The sequence below is a fragment of the Mercenaria mercenaria genome, chromosome 6, assembly GCF_021730395.1.
Source record: "Mercenaria mercenaria strain notata chromosome 6, MADL_Memer_1, whole genome shotgun sequence".
In the NCBI taxonomy this organism is placed as follows: Eukaryota; Metazoa; Mollusca; class Bivalvia; order Venerida; family Veneridae; genus Mercenaria; species Mercenaria mercenaria.
Window position 1 is genome coordinate 24,786,056 of NC_069366.1, and position 18,900 is coordinate 24,804,955.

An 18,900-nucleotide genomic window follows, 5' to 3' on the forward strand; every position below is an offset into this window, starting at 1 on the left:
TTAGCTTGTGTATGCGATAGAGGCTGTATTTTTCAATTAATCTTCATGAATATTGGTCAGAATGATAACCTTGATGAAATCTAGGCCGAGTTCGAAAATGGGTCATCTCGGGTCAAAAACTAGGTCACTAGGTCAAATCAAAGAAAAACCTTGTGTATGCGATAGAGGCTGTATTTTTCATTTAACCTTCATGAATATTGGTCAGAATGATAACCTTGATGAAATCTAGGCCGAGTTCGAAAATGGGTCATCTCGGGTCAAAAACTAGGTCACTAGGTCAAATCAAAGAAAAACCTTGTGTATGCGATAGAGGCGGTATTTTTCAATTAATCTTCTTGAATATTGGTCAGAATGATAACCTTGATGACATCTAAGCCGAGTTTGAAAATGGGTCATCTCGGGTCAAAAACTAGGTCACTAGGTCAAATCAAAGAAAAACTTTGTGTATGCGATAGAGGCTGTATTTTTCAATTCTTCTTCATGAATATTGATCAGAATGAAAGCCTTGATCAAATCTAGGCCGAGTTCAAAAATGGGTCATCTCGGATCAAAAACTAGGTCACTAGGTCAAATCAAAGAAAAACCTTGTGTATGCGATAGAGGCTGTATTTTTTCATTGATCTTCATGAATTTTGGTCAGAATGATTGCCTTGATGAAATCTAGGCCGAGTTCGAAAATGGGTCATCTCGGGTCAAAAACTAGGTCACTAGGTCAAATCAAAGAAAAACCTTGTGTATGCGATAGAGGCTGTATTTTTCAATTGATCTTCATGAATTTTGGTCAGAATGATTTCCTTGATGAAATCTAGGCCGAGTTCAAAAATGGGTCATCTCGGGTCAAAAACTAGGTCACTAGGTCAAATCAAAGAAAAACCTTGTGTATGCGATAGAGGCGGTATTTTTCAATTGATCTTCATGAATATTGGTCAGAATGATTACCTTGATAAAATTTAGACCAAGTTCGAAAATGGGTCATCTGGGGTCAAAAACTAGGTCACTAGGTCAAATCAAAGAAAAACCTTGTGTATGCAATAGAGGCTGTATTTTTCAACTGATCTTCATGAAATTTAGCCAGAATGATGACCTTGATAAAATCTAGGCCGAGTTCAAAAATGGGTCATCTGGGATCAAAAACTAGGTCACTAAGTCAAATCGAAGAAAAACATTGTGTATGCAATAGAGGATGTATTTTTCAATTGATCTTCATGAAATTTGGTCAGAGTGATTGCCTTGATGAAATCTAGGTCGATTTTGAATATGGGTTATCTGAGGTCAAAAACTAGGTCACTAGGTCAAATTAAAGAAAAATCTTGTGTATGCGATAGAGACTGTTTTTTTTTCAATTGATTTTTATGAAATTTGGTCAGGTTGATTGCCTTAATGAAATCTAGGTCGAATTTGAATATGGGTCATCTGAGGTCAAAAACTAGGTCACTTGGTCAAATCAAAGAAAAAACTTCTGTATGTGATAGAGGCTGTATTTTTCAGTTGATCTTCATGAATTTTGGTCAGAATGATTGCCTTGATAAAATCTAGGTCGAGTTTGAACATGGGTCATCTAGGGTCAAAAACTAGGTCATATCTAAGAAAATGCTTGTTTTATCGCAAGAGACCATTTTTTTGGTCCAATCTTAATGAAAATTGGTCAGAATATTTGTTTCCATGAAATCACTAGGTCAAACATGTTTTACACTGTTATGGAGTGTTTCTTAGGTGAGCGACCTAGGGCCATCTTGGCCCTCTTGTTTATATATCTAGGTAACATACTGGATGGATATTCGTAACTGTTTTTAAGGATCTCTTGTAACTGAAGAGTTATTGCCCTTTAATTGTTTTAATCTCCATAAATTCCCATAAAACAAAGTTATCCATTGATGGATTTTCACGGAACTTTTCACTATTGTAGATCATTATAGGGCAGTGATGCGTGCACATCGTTCGGCAGGATCTCATCAGTAACTGCTTGCAGCAGTAATTGAGTTATTGACTTATATTTTTCAAAATTTACATAAATTATCATATTACAAAGTTACCCACCAGCTATTGCCCTTTGTTTTACAATCCATAGATACCTATAGTACGAAGAAGGCAAATGTTACAACTTCATTATACTGCACAATGTGGTGGTCCATGTGCAGCTTTTTTCAGAATCTCATCAGTAATTGCCCCTTCTTATAGCAACTTTGGAATGACCATATTATGCTCCAGAAGCTGTAGAAGTTGATACAGACGACAAACAGTTAAAACACTACATGCTTTTTAGGTCTTGAAAAAGAGTGGGTGGAAAAAACACACGAACCATTGGAGCAGGCTGAGGGCGTTTAGGAAAGTCTCTTTATAATGGTTATCTGCATTGGCAGCTTATGTAAAGAAGTTGTTTAAATTTAGCTCTAGTGGTTCCTAAAAGGGAGCCGAGTGCCCTCATTTGAACAAAATTGAAAGGACCTTACAATGATGCTACAGAACAAGCTTGGTGGAGATCCATCAAACCATTTAACGACATTTCTATTTTTAGTTCTTGCGTCCCCTGAAAGGGGCCATGTGCTCCCATTCGAACGAATTTGGGAGTTGACCTCGCAATGATGCTCAAACCAAGTTTTATGAAGATCCACCTTGACCTAGCTGTTCAAGAGAAGAGTTTTTTAAAACATATTTTGTAGTTTTAGGTTTTGCAACTCCTCAAAAGGGTCAAGCGCCCCCAATTTAACAAAATCGGGAGGGGACCTTAAAATGCCGGTACAGACCAAGTGGTTCATGAGAAGAATTCAATTAAAGTTTTTTTTCTGTTTTTAACTCTGATGGTCCTTTAAGGTCCCAACATTGCCAGGTTGATTCTGCCAAAGTTTGGTAAAATTCGGACCAGTAGTTTCAGAGGTCTTCTGAAGAAAAGTGTGGACAGACGGACGGCGGACATTGAGCGATCTAGCGATCACAATAGCTCAGCCCAAACACTTCCTGCTCAGGTGAGCTAAGAGGTTATAGCAGACAAGAACAAGGAAATATTGGTAAAACCGATGGATGCTTCCCAAAATATGATTATTGCCGATTAAAAGCATAAAGCAGAATTGATGGACTAGACACATAACTCGTCTCAGTAGTGAAGCTCCTAAAGATGTGTCTTAGAAATCCAGCAAGTAGTTGTTGAGAAAAAGCGAGCACAATTTATGCGGATCTCCTCTTTGGAGTGAAGCTTCCTGTGAAGTTTCATTGTACATCAGCACAGGGTTGCTGAAGAATACTCCGAACAAGGATGGCACTATAGTCTACTAATGTTAGATAATCAAAGGGCAATGACTCAGAGAAAATTCATCCAACCAGAACATGAAGATAATACACGAGTGAAGCTTCCTACGACGTTTCCCTGAATTTCAGCGAGCAGTTACTGAAGTATACTCCGGACAAGAAAAGGTGCTATAGTATATTGATGTTGACTAATCAAAGGACAGTAACTCGGTGAAAAAAATAGACAGGAATATGGAGAAAAAAATGCGTATCTCTACTTGAGAATAAAGCTTCCTAAAAATTTTCGTTGAATTCCAGCTAATGGTTGCTGAGAAAATACTCCAGGCAAAGATGGCACTTAAGTTTACTTGTATCAAATAATCAAAGGGCAATAACTCGGAGAAAAATCACCCAGCCAGAACATGAAGGTAATATGAGCATCTCCCCTTGGGAGTGAAATTTCCTATTAGGTTTCAATGAACACCAGCATGTGGTTGCTGAGGCGTACTTCAGAGAAGAAATGGTGCTATAATATCCTAATGTTGAATACTCAAGGGGGAATCAATTAAGCACAGTGAAAAAATCATCTGACCGGAACATGAAGACTTCATGCACATCTCCTCTTGGGAGTGAAACTTTCTATAATATTTTGCTTAATTCCAACTTGTGGTTGCCGTGAAAAATTTAAGACAATTGTGGCATGGATGGACAAATGGGAAGACTACATGCTTCCCAATTATGAAATCATACAAGAGCTGTCACAGGAAACAGCGCGCTCGACTATTCCGATGTGGGCACATCAGAGGAGGCTGGAGCTGTCACTTGAGTGTTTTAGGACTTTTATGTGGATGAATAAATTGGACAATAGCTTAAGTCTGTGTCAAAAGTATTCAGTAATAACAGAGAGAGAGAGAGAGAGAGAGAGAGAGAGAGAGAGAGAGAGAGAGAGAGAGAGAGAGAGAGAGAGATGAAATGTATCAAAACATTAAATAAGAATGAAAGGGACATAATTCATGTAAAATTTCTGAAATAGTAATGTACCTTTTGTCGTATCATGTGACTAATATTGTGGAATAACTGCTGAGATAGATAAAAAGTGCATCGCAACTTGGACCTGAAATTCTAAGTAACAAGTAATAAGAGGTCCAAATGGACCTAAGTCGCTCAACTGAAGAGGACCTTAACCATCTGACCCTTAAAGGGGTCAAACACCCCAATATGAACCAATTTATGAGAGGACCTTATATTGATGCTACAGTTCATGAGTATTTTGTTTTAATGTATTTTTCACTTTTAGCCCTAGCAACCCCTAAAAGGAACCACTGCCCCAACTTGAACAAATTTGAGAGAGGACCTTACAATGATCCTACATACCAAGTCTGATGAAAATACATCTAGCCAATCATTAGGAGACGTTGTACAGGTATTTCTAGTTTTAGCTCCAGCAGCCCCTAAATGGGGCCAAGTGTCCACAATTGAGAACATTTGGTAAAGGGCCATATAATAATACTGCAAATCATGTCTGATGAAGATCCATCAAGCGGTTCATGAGAAGAAGTCTTTTGAAGGCATTTCTATTTTTGGTTCTAGTGGTCCCTAACAGCCGACTGGCCCTATTTGTATAAATTTGGCAGAGGACCTTAGAATTATGCTACAGACCAAGTTTGACGAAGTTTCACCAAGCGGTTATAGTGCGATCAATTCGTAACAGAAAATGCCAAAATACTTCAGAAAATGGGAAAAGCACCAAAATTGGCACAGCTATTTATTAAAGCATTAAAAGCATTTTTTTCATGGGACCCATTTGATATCTGTCAAGATGGCCGATATGGCGGCCATTTTCCAAAATGACCGCCAAAACTCAATATTTACCTTAGAAGATTCTAATGAAAGGTCATTATATTTACATTCACCCCCAAAATGCACTAAATATAAATGTATATAATAAAATAAATCCTAAATTTGCATCAAATGCAAAAATAACATTTCAAATGATGTTAGTTTCTTTCTGTTTCCATGGTAACGGCAAAAATCTAACCTTTAAAACTTAGTTTAATATTATCATTGTGTAGTTTTCATATTTTAAAGAATATTTTGTTTTTATATATGTAATTTATATTATTTCACTTGAATTCCCTCCACAGCAGCATATTGAAACATTGTTGTTCTTCCCTTACCAGTATTTATCCAGATGGGGCTTATGGGTTGCCCCTGTATGCATGTCAATACGTCAGCAATGCAGAGTGGGATACTGCAATAACTTTGAAACTACAGCAGAATTTTTCATGATACTTGCTACATGGATAGATGGCAATGCAGAGAATGCCAATGTCATTTAAATTTGTTCCTATGGCAACAAATGTTGTTGCTATGGCAACAAATAGTGCACGAATATGACACAAAGTGTCATCCTGCATTACTTCAAAACAAGGAGAGAGTGTTTCTTGAGAAATTTTACTTAGACAGAGGGACAAATTGAGAACATGCTTGTTATCTTATTTTCTCCTCTTGTACATCATTTTGTCCGTCTGTATGTCGGTCCATCATTTGCAAATGGCGGATTCTTCAATAACTTCAAAATTGCAAATTCTAAAGACTTCTTTATGAAACCTTGTTTATAGATGGTAAGTAATATGGAGAATGTGAAGGTCAATTAACTTAGTTGCTATATAAAATTGTAGTTTCTTTGACACCAAGTACGACAACTACCCCTTTCAGTTTGGGACTTCGAAATGCAAGAATAGATTATAGCGACGGGCTAGTAGGATCAAATGAAACAATGTTCCTTATTATGCACCCGCAGTCACAATGTCTGCGTAATAAATTGCTGACTGTGTAACAAAAAATAGTAAGGCTGAAAATATAAAAGTTGCTTTCATGGACAACACTTAGTAACTATTCTGTGAAATATATTACTCTGAACAGTGAGCTGGAATCTGAAATAAGGTACATGTCAGATACTCTTGTCAGTACACACAAGCACGAGATTGTCGACAACTTTAGTTAACTTGCATAAGGCAGTGCAGAGCATTTCAGCACGTTTGAGAAATTACGTCTTCCTCGACAGACTTTATCGAGGTTGCAAATGCACTTGAGGAGCTATTGGTACGAGACTCGGGTAGTTGAGACAAAAACTATTGGAAAGGTTCCAATATATCAAAAATCTCTCTGGACAGCCTTATTTATCTTGACTAGGAATTTTAGGAAAGTGATAGAACACTCAACACCCATATGTGCCCGACCTAATGGGCAACCTTTTTTAGTATGTTCAAGAGGTGTAGCAGACGATGCAGGAATGCACATTATAGCCCTAATCTATATGTGAACAGATGGTTGATCAAGCTACTTGACATGTTTTGCTGTAAAGAAGAGTATCGAAAGCCTCCATTTATACCCCAGAAATATAATACGAACAGTTTGCTTGTAGGAAGATGTAGAAAATGCATTTAAAAGCTTGATTCACCGGTAAGCGCGAGCTGTACTGGTTAGTTTTGTTTGACAAGACAGTGTTATTCTTACATTGGACTATTTAACTGGAAGTACAAATGGTAAATAGATAATATTTGTCATCTTAAAACTAGTAATTTAAATTGGTATTAAAATTGTGTTTCGAATGTACCTGTGCTCATTAGAAAAATCCTCAAGTACTCACATTTAATTTAATTTTAATTTCAGTAAAATGTCCAGAAATAGATATTAGAGCACATTTTTCTTGTAGAAATGATAGATTCTGCTCTTAATCTACCCCGTTACACTCAGCCACGTTCCCACTACGTCGTAAAAACTAGCAGGACGCAGTAAGAACTTGTACAATGTAGAAGAAATACAGCAGACTCCGATAAGAACATGATAATTAATAATTATGGTCTATATGAGTGTAGAGAACGCGGTCGAATTTTGGACATGTTCAAAGCAAATGTAGTGAGAACGCGGTCTAATCAGGTAGCAGGAAGGACGTAGTAATGATTAACTAAAACCTAGTAGGACATAGTACAAGCGTGGTGCGGACGGGAAAGGCTGCATGGCGTGCTCACTGCGCTGTCATTTGGTTATCATTGCGTTCTTGCTACGTCAATGGAGTTCTTACTACAACTTATCTACGCTTGTGTGCTATGACCATGCTACGTGCATGCCACATTGTAGTATACCGCATAAGGTTATTAATACGTTCTTTCGGTTCTTAACACATCTATATCACGTTTGCAGCAGGTTCTCGCCATAATTGGTTCAGATTCTGAAAATTAAGTATGAATACTGGATCCAGTTCCCAATCACTTCGTTTTCAATCAGCAATGGGTATCGAACATCATCAGGAATTGCCACATAATCATGGACTCAGCAGCACTGGCAGCTTGTAGTGGACTTTTGGACCTCCGTATATCCTTCACACTGCTTTTGCTTATTCCACCGCAGTCTCTCTATAAGACTGCTCTTTTTTCTTCATTGGGGCGTTGGGTTGGGGTGGGGGGTCGTCGTTTATTGTAATTTATGGTTGTTGAGTGTAGATGCGGACACAATTATGTCGATATAACTTGCAGAAGGAATGGAAAAAACGAGGCGCATGGCGTATTTTTTATAAGAAGCTGACGAATGCAGTGAAAAGGTGATAAGCGTATGGTTAAAGCATGGTAAGCGAGAGGTGCAATCTGACTGATCGTACTAACACACTGGACGTGAAGAAGCGTGTGGTAAGAAAATTAGTGTGAACGTGTTAGACGCCGTGAGAACCTGGCAAGGATGTTAAAAACGCGCAGTATGAACTTTAGAACTGCACATTTTTCAAGTTTGATCCCCGTCCCCACCGCGTCAAAATTTTCAGGAAGCAGTATGATCTTCATGGTCTTTGCCTGAGAGTGATCAGGGCATTAGTGACTGTACATTATATGCTTATGACATTAAACTATAAAACCATTGTTATGGCACAATGTGCTACAATTTGACAAAAACAGAATATTATCAGGGACATGCAAATGTAAATTTGATTACGCTGATCAACCGGCAATGACTTTTTCCCAAAGAAATCATGATGATCTGACAGGCCAGGGATGTTCACATGGTCTATCACACTAACATAATTAATGAATTATATAGTTTTATTAAGTGTCATTAGTTCTCTTAGTGTAAATAAATTGAAATGAATACAGCAACACTTACAAATTTTGAGTCACGAAAACTAATGACAAAGTGAAACACATGTCATTTATTCACTAATACACATTACAGACTAAAACTTCGTTTGCTCAAACTCTGATAATTCGAACACCATTCTTCAATTAATCTATCGTCAGGTCCCAAACAAATTCCTTTATAATATATTTTTCCATCACTCATACTACAGATAATACGAATAAATTTAGTCGGTCCTGATGGGTTCCAGTTACCGAAGTTCGAATGTATTTATAATTAATTAATTTACAATTGTTGTAAAGTTCTGCACAGGACTGTTGCCATTTTAAACATTCTTGATATGCCAATTACCATTATATACTTAATTTTCATATAAATGCATTATGACTTTTCTTCTGCTTAATAGCACATTTTATCCAAGGGAGACAACTTTTTTCATTGTTGTTGGAAGAGCGGTATTTTTGTTAATATAATATGCTTGGATTTATTCAGGCAGGTGGTTTTAGCTTATAATACTGATGACTGTAAGTGTCAATAGAAATTTTATATATAATATTATGTATTTTTGAAAATATATACATGTATGGCGGCCATCTTGGATTTTTCGGCCATATTGGATTTTTCGGAGTGGGTCTCATGCTCATTTTTAGTATTTTGCCCTAAAGTAGTTATGTACCAAGTTTCATGCTTTTCCCATTTTCTGAAGTATTTTTACACCATTTTACTGTACTATTAATGAGTAGAAGTCTTTTAAAGGCATTTCAATTTTTAGTTTTAGCTAGTGGCCCCTAATAGGGGCCAAGTGCCCGCATTTGAACAAACTTGGGAGAGGACCTCATAATAATGTTACAAACCAAGTTTGATGAAAATCCTTTAAGCGGTTCATGAATAGAAGTCGTTCAAACGTATTTCTAATTTTGGCTCTAGTGTCACCTAAAAGGATTTGAACAAACTTGGGAGAGGACCTTATAATGATGCTACAGAGCAAAGTTGATGAAAATCCTTCAAGCGGTTCATGAAAAGTCGTTTGAAGGTATTTCTAATTTTAGCTCCAGCAGCCCCTAAAAGGGGCAAAGTGTCCCCATTTGTATAATATGGATGAAGATATTGACAATAGCTTGATTCTGTGTCAAAAGTATTAAGTAAAAAGAGAAATAAAGATAGTGTATCAAAACTTTAAATAAGTATAATTCTAAGCAAAAAGGGGTTATAATTCATGAAATATTATTACAAGAGTTATGGTCCTTGTGTCATGTGTGTGATGATGTTGAACAACTATTTCAAGTTTGAATCAAATTCTCTCTGTAATAACAGAGATACAGAGAAAATGCATCAAAATTAACCTTAAATTCTAAGTAAAAGGTGGGCATATTTCATGAAAAATTGGTGCCAGAGTTATGGACCTTGTGTCATATGATGTGGGTTGACCAATGCAGAGTCAGTATATTCCATGGATGATAAGGTGAAACAACTATTTTAAGTTTGAATCAAATCCATTTAGTAATAACTGAGATAGAGTGAAAGTGCACCAAAACTTAAACCTGAAATTCTAATTAAAAAGTGGGATAATTCATGAAATATTCGTCCAAGAGTTTTGGCCCTTGTGTCATGTGATGTGAGTGATGATGTGGAACAACAATTGTAAGTTTGAATCAAAACATCTCTGAAATAACGGAGATATAGTCAAAATGCATCGAAATTAACCTAATTTCTAAGTAAAAGGGGGAAAAATTAATGAAATATTGCTGCTAGAGTTATGTACCTTGTGTCATATGATGTGGGTGATGATGTGGAACATCCGTTTCAAGTCCGAGATAGAGTGAAAGTGCAACAAAACTTTTAACCTGAAATTCTAAGTAAAATGGTGGTGGTGGGGGGGGATTATTCATGAAATATTTGTGTGAGAGTTATGGCCCTTGTGCCATATGATGTGGTTGATGATGAGGTATAACTTAAGTTTGAAACAAAGCCATCAAGTAATTACAGAGATAAAGAGAAAGTGCATCAAAACTAACAAAGGTGTGGACACGGAAGGATGCCTATGCCGGGTCGAGTAGGACAGCTCTCCATAAATCCATAGTCGAGATAAAAACAAGGGGGTCATGATGAGTAATATTGGCTACATGTCATCAATAACATCAATTGGCTCAACTGAGTAATATTGGCTACATGTAATCAATAACAAGAAAGTAGATACATGTATATGCATTTTGCATGATGTTCAGAAATTTCCATTCTATAGAAAGCTATGTTGTCTTTGAATATGGATAGTGAATTTTTGACTCTTTCAGGGGCCATTAACACTGGAACCCATGGTGGGATATGGCTGGTTCAAGAAAGGATCCGGGACCTTACGGTGATACAACTTGTGTGCAAGTTTGGTTAAAATCCAATCATAAATGAAACTGATTGCAATTCTGCAGACAGGACCAAAATAGCCAATTTCTGGGGCCGTAACTCTAGAACCCATAAAGGAATATGGCTGGTTCAAGAAAAGAACCCAGATCTTATGGTGATACAAGTTGTATGCAAGTTTGGTTAAAATCAAATCATAAATGAAACCACTATCGTGCAGAAAAGACCAAAAGGGCCAATTCTTGCTCTTTCAGGGGCTGTAACTCTGGAACCCATGGTGGAATATGGCTGGTTCAATAAAGGAACCAAGATCTTATGGTGATATGTTGTGTGCAAGTTTGGTTCAAATCCAATCATAAATGAAAGCATTATTGTGCAGACAAGAAATTGTTGACAGACGCACAACGGACATCAAGTGGTCACAAAAGCTGAACTGGAGCCTTTAAATCAGGTGAGCTAAAATGCAACTTCACAAAGAGTCCTGTGGCAATACTGTTTCCTTGAGGTAATTATCTTTGCCAAACAAAAATGTGTGTCAGCTATGGCCTAAGATCTTATATGACCTTTGACCCTAAATTTTACCTTGACCTGGAGATAAATATTCTGAACTGGTTAGCTATCAAACGATCAAGATTTTGTAGCAATACATCTTCTGCTCAAGTATGGTTGACATCAAGGAAATAAAGGCCCTGTATCGCTCACCTGACCTATTGACCTAAAGATCATCAAGATTAACATTCTGACCAAGTTTCATTAAGATATGGTCATAAATGTGGCCTCTACAGTGTTAACTAGCTTTTTATATGATTTGACCTGGTGACCTAGTTTTTGACCCCAGATGACCCAACATCGAACTCGTCCAGAATTTTATAGAGGGTAACATTTTGACCAGGTTTCATTAAGATTGGGCCAAAATTGTGACCTCTATAGTGTAAACAAGCTTTTCCTTTGATTTGACCTGGTGACCTAGTTTTTGACCCCAGATGACCCAATATCGAACTCGTCCAAGATTTTATTGAGTGTAACATTCTGACCAAGTTTCATGAAGATTGGGCCAAACTTGTGACCTCTAGAGTGTTAAAAAGCTTTTCCTTTGATTTGACCTGTTGACCTAGTCTTTGACCCCAGATGACCCAATATCGAACTCGTCCAAGGTTTTATTGAGGGTAACATTCTGACCAAATTTCATTACGATTGGGCCAAAATTATGACCTCTAGTGTTTATAAAATCTTCCTTTGATTTGACCTAGTGACCTAGTTTTTGACCCCACCTGACCCAGACTTGAACTTGACCTATAGATCATCAATATTAACATTCTGATGAAGTTTCATAAAGATATGGTCATAAATGTGGCATCTACAGTGTTGACTAGCTTTTCCTTTGATATGACCTGGTGATCTAGTTATTGATCCTACATGACCTAGATTCAAACTGGAACTTGAGATCATCTAAATTAACATTCTGACCAAGTTTCATGAAGATACAGTCTTAAATGTGGCCTCTACAGTGTTAACAAGCTTTTCCTTTGATTTGACCTGATGACCTAGTTTTTGACCCCAGATGACCCAATATCGAACTCATCCAAGATTTTAAAGAGGGCAACATTTTGACCAGGTTTCATTAAGATCGGACCAAAATAGTGACCTCTAGAATGTTAACAAGCTTTTCCTTTGATTTGACCTAGTGACCTAGTTTTTGACTCCAGATGACCCAATATCGAACTCGTCCAAGATTTTATTGTGGGTAACATTCTGACCAAGTTTCATTAAGATTGGGCCAAAATTGTGACCTCTAGAGTGTTAACAAGCTTTTCCTTTGATTTGACCTGGTGACCTAGTTTTTGACCCAATATCGAACTCGTCCAAGATTTTATTGAGGGTAACATTCTGACCAAGTTTCATTAGGATTAGGGCAAAATTATGACCTCTAGAGTGTTAACAGTCAAATTGTTGACTACGGACACAGGGCGATCACAAAAGCTCACCTTTGAGCACTTTGTGCTCAGGTGAGCTAAAAATACGCTAGTTACTGAGCTGACACGGTCAATTTTGACCTACTCAAGGTGCGTAATTTCAAAGATACTGGTCCGAACTGGCTGGTTATTTAACTTGACCTAGATTTTATAGAGATACACACTTTGTACAAGTTTGGTTCAGTTCTGATACAAAATACTCTAGTTATTGAGCGGACTATTTTTTTCTGCCCACCACACCACTGCCCATTTTTCCAAACGGGTGTATGAACAAGAAGGCCATGAAGGCCCTGTATTGCTCACCTGACCTACTGACCTAAAGATCATCAAGATTAACATTCTGACCAAGTTTCATTAAGACATGCTCATAAATGTGGCTTCTAGTGTTAAATAGCTTTTCCTTTGATTTGACCTGGTGACCTAGTTTTTGACCCAACATGACCCAGATTTAAACTTGACCTAAAGATCACCAAGATTAACATTCCGAGTAAGTTTCATGAAGATACAGTCATAAATGTGACCTCTAGTGTTAACAAGCTTTTCCTTGATTTGACCTAGTGACCTAGTTTTTGACCAGACATGACCCAGATTCAAACTGGACCTGGCGACCATCGAGATTAACATTCTGACCAAGTTTCATGAAGATACAGTCATAAATCTGGCCTCTACAGTGTTAACAATCTTTTCCTTTAATCTGACTGGTGACCTAGTTTTTGACCCCGGATGACCCAATATCAAACTCCTCCAAGACTTTATTAAGGGTAACATTCTGACCAAGTTTCATTAAGATTGGGCCCAAATTGTGACCTTTAGAGTGTTAACAAGCTTTTCCTTTGATTTGACCTGTTGACCTGGTTTTTGAACCCAGATGACCCAATATCGAACTCGTCCAAGATTCTATTGAGGGTAACATTCTGACCAAGTTTCATTAAGATTGGGCCCAAATTGTGACCTTTAGAGTGTTAACAAGCTTTTCCTTTGATTTGACCTGGTGACCTAGTTTTTGACCCCAGATGACCCAATATCGAACTGGTTCAAGATTTTATTGAGGGTAACATTCTGACCAAGTTTCATTAAGTTTGGGCCAAAATTGTGACCTCTAGAGTGTTAACAGTCAAATTGTTGACGACGGACACAGGGCGATCACAAAAGCTCACCTTTGAGCACTTCGTGTTCAGGTGAGCTAAAAAGTTAAAGGCTGGATGTAATTTTGTGCACACAAGATATCAAGGACACAGGGAACACTATATGCTCGCCCAACCATCAAGCATACAAGCAATGTATCTTCTAGTCTGGAGAGAAATATCTGTCCAAAGATTTTAATTCGTTTTTATATCATCAGGAACAACAAAAGAATGCTATGATTGGTTTATTTACAACTTATTTGCAACAATTTTAACACAGAAAAACAGTTGTGTAAAATGAAAAACTTAAAACATGATCTATTGAAAGTCAATTTTAAAACTGTAATTGTGATTTAAAACATCAAGTCAACAACATTTAAATGCAGTTTGAATACAAATATATTAGCTTATCATGTTCTTGTAACTGACAGTATTGCAATATGTTTTGTACAATTTAGTATTACAAACTCTGAAGGTGTTAACACATACATAAATGAAGACAATTTCAAATGAAGACATCAGTTAATTTTCCCCCATTTTAAGTTAGAATTTAAAACAAGAATGCAAAATAAATACATGGACTATGACAGGATTTAAAGCACTGTGCTTAACAATCCACCTGTCAAACCTTTTTGTCCTTCCATGTGTGTATGAAAACCCATACAAGTGGCAGTACACTTTGTTCTCGTACATGTGCTTGTAAATAATTCTGAACCAACTATATTAACGCATTTTCAAGAACACAAAAATATTGCATAAATGTGACACTTCAGTTACATCTCAATTAAAATGAATGTCGGCTTCCATTTTTTTTATTGTGACAATAAAGAAAATAGTGAATTTCTTCCAAGTCAGGAAATAACCCAAATTCTTAAGTCTAAACCAATGGTGTCTACTCCAACCGTCATAAATTCCATTTTCAATTGCATTAGATACCAAGCTTAAGGAAAATAAGATAATTTTCCCTCTGTGTCTACAAGCTTTTCTTATCAGTGATAGTTCTTGCAGAATGACAGATCGAAATGTGTGTACATATGTTAACACATTTGACATTTCAAACAACATCTACAATTGCTCTACAGGTACAAGCATTTCCTTTAAATTGACTGGTGACCTATTTTGACCGGTGACATATCAAACTCCTCAAGACTTATTAAGGTACATTGACAGTTTCATTAAGATTGGACCCAAATGTGTACTTTGGTGTTATACACTTTCCTATTATTGACCTGTGCCTGTTTTTGCACAGATGACCAATATCGAACTCGTCCAAGTTCTATTGAGTAACAATTTGACAAGTTCATTAAGATTGGCCCAAACTAGTGACCTTTAGCTGTACAAGCTTTCTTATGAATGACCTGGTGCCTAGTTTTGGACCAGATGACCATATCGAACTGTTCAAGGATTTATGGGGTACTTTGACCAAGTTAAGAGTTTGGGCCAAATTGTGACCTCAGAGTGTACGTCAATTGTTGACGACGACAGGCGATCCAAAGCTACTGAGTCAATTCGTGTTCCAGATGAGTAAAGTTAAAGGTGGATTGTAATTTTGTGCACACACGATATAAGGAACAGGTAACACTAAATCTCGCAACCATCAGCATACAGCAATGTATTTCTAGTACTGAGAGAATATCAGTCCAAAGATTTAATTGTTATTATATCACAGGAACAACAAAAATGCTATATTGGTTTATTACATTTTGCAACAATTTAACGACAGAAAAACATTGTGTAAAATGAAAAATTAATAATGATCTATTGAAAGTCATTTAACTGAATTGTGATTTAAAACATCAAGTCAAAACATTTAATGCAGTTGAATACAAATATATTCAGCTATCATGTCTTGTAATGACAGTAAGCAATATGTTTTGTCAATTTGTAACAAATCTTGAAGTTTAACATACATAATGAAGACAATTTCAAATAGACATCAGTATTCCCATTTTAAGTTGATTTAACAGAAGCAAATAAATAATGACTATGACAGGATTAAAGCACTGTGCTACATCCACTGTAACCTTTGTCCTTCCTGTATGGTATGAAAACCATACAAGTGCAGTCACATTTTCGTCATGTGCTTGTAAATAATTCTGAACAACTATATTAACGCATTTCAAGAACACAAAAATATTGATATTAAGCACACTTCAGTTAAATCTCAATTAAAGAATGTCGGCTTCCTTTTTTTATGGACAATAAAAATGTGAATTCTCCAAGTAGGAATAACCAAATTTAATCTAAACCAATGGTGCACTCCAACGTTAATTCATGTTTAATTGCATTAGTATAACAATGCTAAGAAAATAGATTTTCTCTGTCCTACACTTTTGTTTATCAATTATCCTCTGCAGATGTACATGGAATGTTTTAACTATGTAAGCCACACTGATCAATCAATCCAACATTACAATTTAGGAACAGTAGCATAAGCATCATTAAAATTTACACCATTTAGTAAAATTCATGTCTGTAATTTTGACTAATTGTTAACAAAGAGTCACATTTTGTTAGTAAATTTCATATTCATGTGTTCCATTCATAGCAAACAAGATATACAGCCTATATATGCAATTATACGCTAATCAAACTATCAATCTTACCTGCTCAATTTCTAATGAATTGTCCATCTTTGATAGTCTTACTGTACAGGTCATGGGGTGCTTACAAAAAGAGACTGACAAAGCTATGCAGGCTGATCATGATCTACACTCGTCGCAAAGGCAGAATCAATTGTCCAGCATGTAAGGTAATTGTTATTGTAAAAAGGTAACCATATAATTCATTACATTTTTCAGTGAATTATGAAGTATTAGAGTGAAATATATCTGGTATTTTCACAATGAAAAAATATCAAAATATTTTTTTTCATTGGCACGATCAGAAACTATAAAATGAGAAAATTTAGTCACAACATGAAATAAAAAAAAATGTTTGTTTTACAAAATCAAAATTTATCATATACCTATATAATTTCTGCTATACGGTTTGTACTTCTCGAGTAAATATGAACAGGCAGAAAAAATTCTGTATTGTTCCTTTTGTATTGTATGTTGCCCAACAATTTTCATTTTATATGCATGACCTGACACAATTCTATAAATAGCGCACAAAAAACAACATTCTGTTCTTTTTAACATCGATAAACATTGAAGATTTTGTTCGATAATAAAATCACAAAAAAGGAGACCTATAATAAAAGGGCCACAACAGTAGCTAGATCTGGAGTTTTGTATTTGGCTCTCTTCGATTTTGCCAGGTTGGATCACTCTCAGCACATGCGTACCTCCTGTGATCCAACCTGGCAAAATCCACTCGCACAAAATACAGCATCCCAGTTCAGAGCTACAGTTACAATAACCCTATTATCTTCCACTCATGAACATCGTATCTTACATTTTCAATTACGCCATTCTTGAAAATATTGCATATTGTGTTCACTCTTGAAAGATATTTCAATCTTACAATATTATCTTTATGTATAGCATCTGTGATATTCCTTAGGATGTGTTGGAGACCTTGCCTCAATAGGCTAAAGCACAAACTAGCATCTCTGGATTCTGCAAATGCTCTGACAGCCCAACATTAACCATATCTTATATTTTTGTACTGTAATCTTATATTATAAACATGCAATTATATCTTAGGCATAGTATTTGAAATATTCAATTACAAACTAACAGGAAAATTTCACTGGGCTAGGTTTTGATTAAATTTTGTTCCATACTGTATCAGATTTGCCTTCATATGAAAATCTTACATTGCATTTCCAGATGTCCTGACTGGAATTAATCCCTCAAGTCAGTTTCACATTCACAAATATTAAACATTTTCTTCCGTCCGTTAACCTTCATAAAGAAACAAGTAACATGTAAGTTGTTAGACCAACAAAACCAATCTGAAACAAGAGCTGTCTCCATAGGATGACACATGCCCCCGATGGCACTTTGAATGAATAGTTATGCGCGATGTTAGAGTTTAGGACCTTTGACCTACGGAGCTGGGTCTTGCGCGCGACACGTCGTCTTACTGTGTCACAAATTCATGCGTAGTTATTTTAAAATCCATGCATGAATGACAAAGATATGGACCGGACACGCCCATCAATGCACTATCATGAAAAATGACCTTTAACGTCTAAGTGTGACCTTGACCTTTGAGCTACGGACCTGGGTCTTGCGCGCGACACGTCGTCTTACTGTGGTACACATTCATGCCAAGTTATTTGAAAATCCATCCATGGATGACAAAGATATGGACCGGACATGCCCATCAATGCACTATCCTTTAATGTCTAAGTGTGACCTTGACCTTTGAGCTACGGACCTGGGTCTTGCGCGCGACACTTCGTCTTACTGTGGTACATATTCATGCCAAGTTATTTGAAAATCCATCCATCGATGACAAAGATATGGACCGGACACAAAAATTGCGGACAGACTGACGGTTCAAAAACTATATGCCTCCCTTCGGGGGCATAAAAACATGAATTTCCTTCTATTCTACATTAAATAACTTTCAATAATTCATGCTATAGACAGCTTTTTAGATTAATATTTCCATACTACACAATTGATTTTCTCTTAACAAACTGCCTAGAATGTACAGAAACATCTTATTATAGTTTCATTTACAATCAGATTTAACCCTTTACTCCATAGATACTCCTTTTAACGCATCTATGCATTACTCCATAAGATACTTCTTTTAAAACGCATCTAATGCATTACTACCATAGATATCCTTTTAATCGCATTCTACTACACTGATAGTTTTAAATGCAAAATACCAAATAAATATATTGGCAATGAAGCCCACAAAAGCATATTTGTGAAGTTTAAACTGTTAATAAAAGATCAGTTTCAGAAAAACTTGTGGTTATAATTGTTAATTTATTGATAATTATCACTTTAATTCAGGTGGCATTTTCTGAAAATCACACTGACTTATATATATTAGGACAGCTATTGATGGATGGAAAATGTACATAGGTGACACCAAAAACAAGTTATTATTTGCATTCTATCATTCAACTATGGCAAATTATGTAAAAGTGAGACAAAATATTGGTGTAATAAAAGGTGTGGTTTACCATA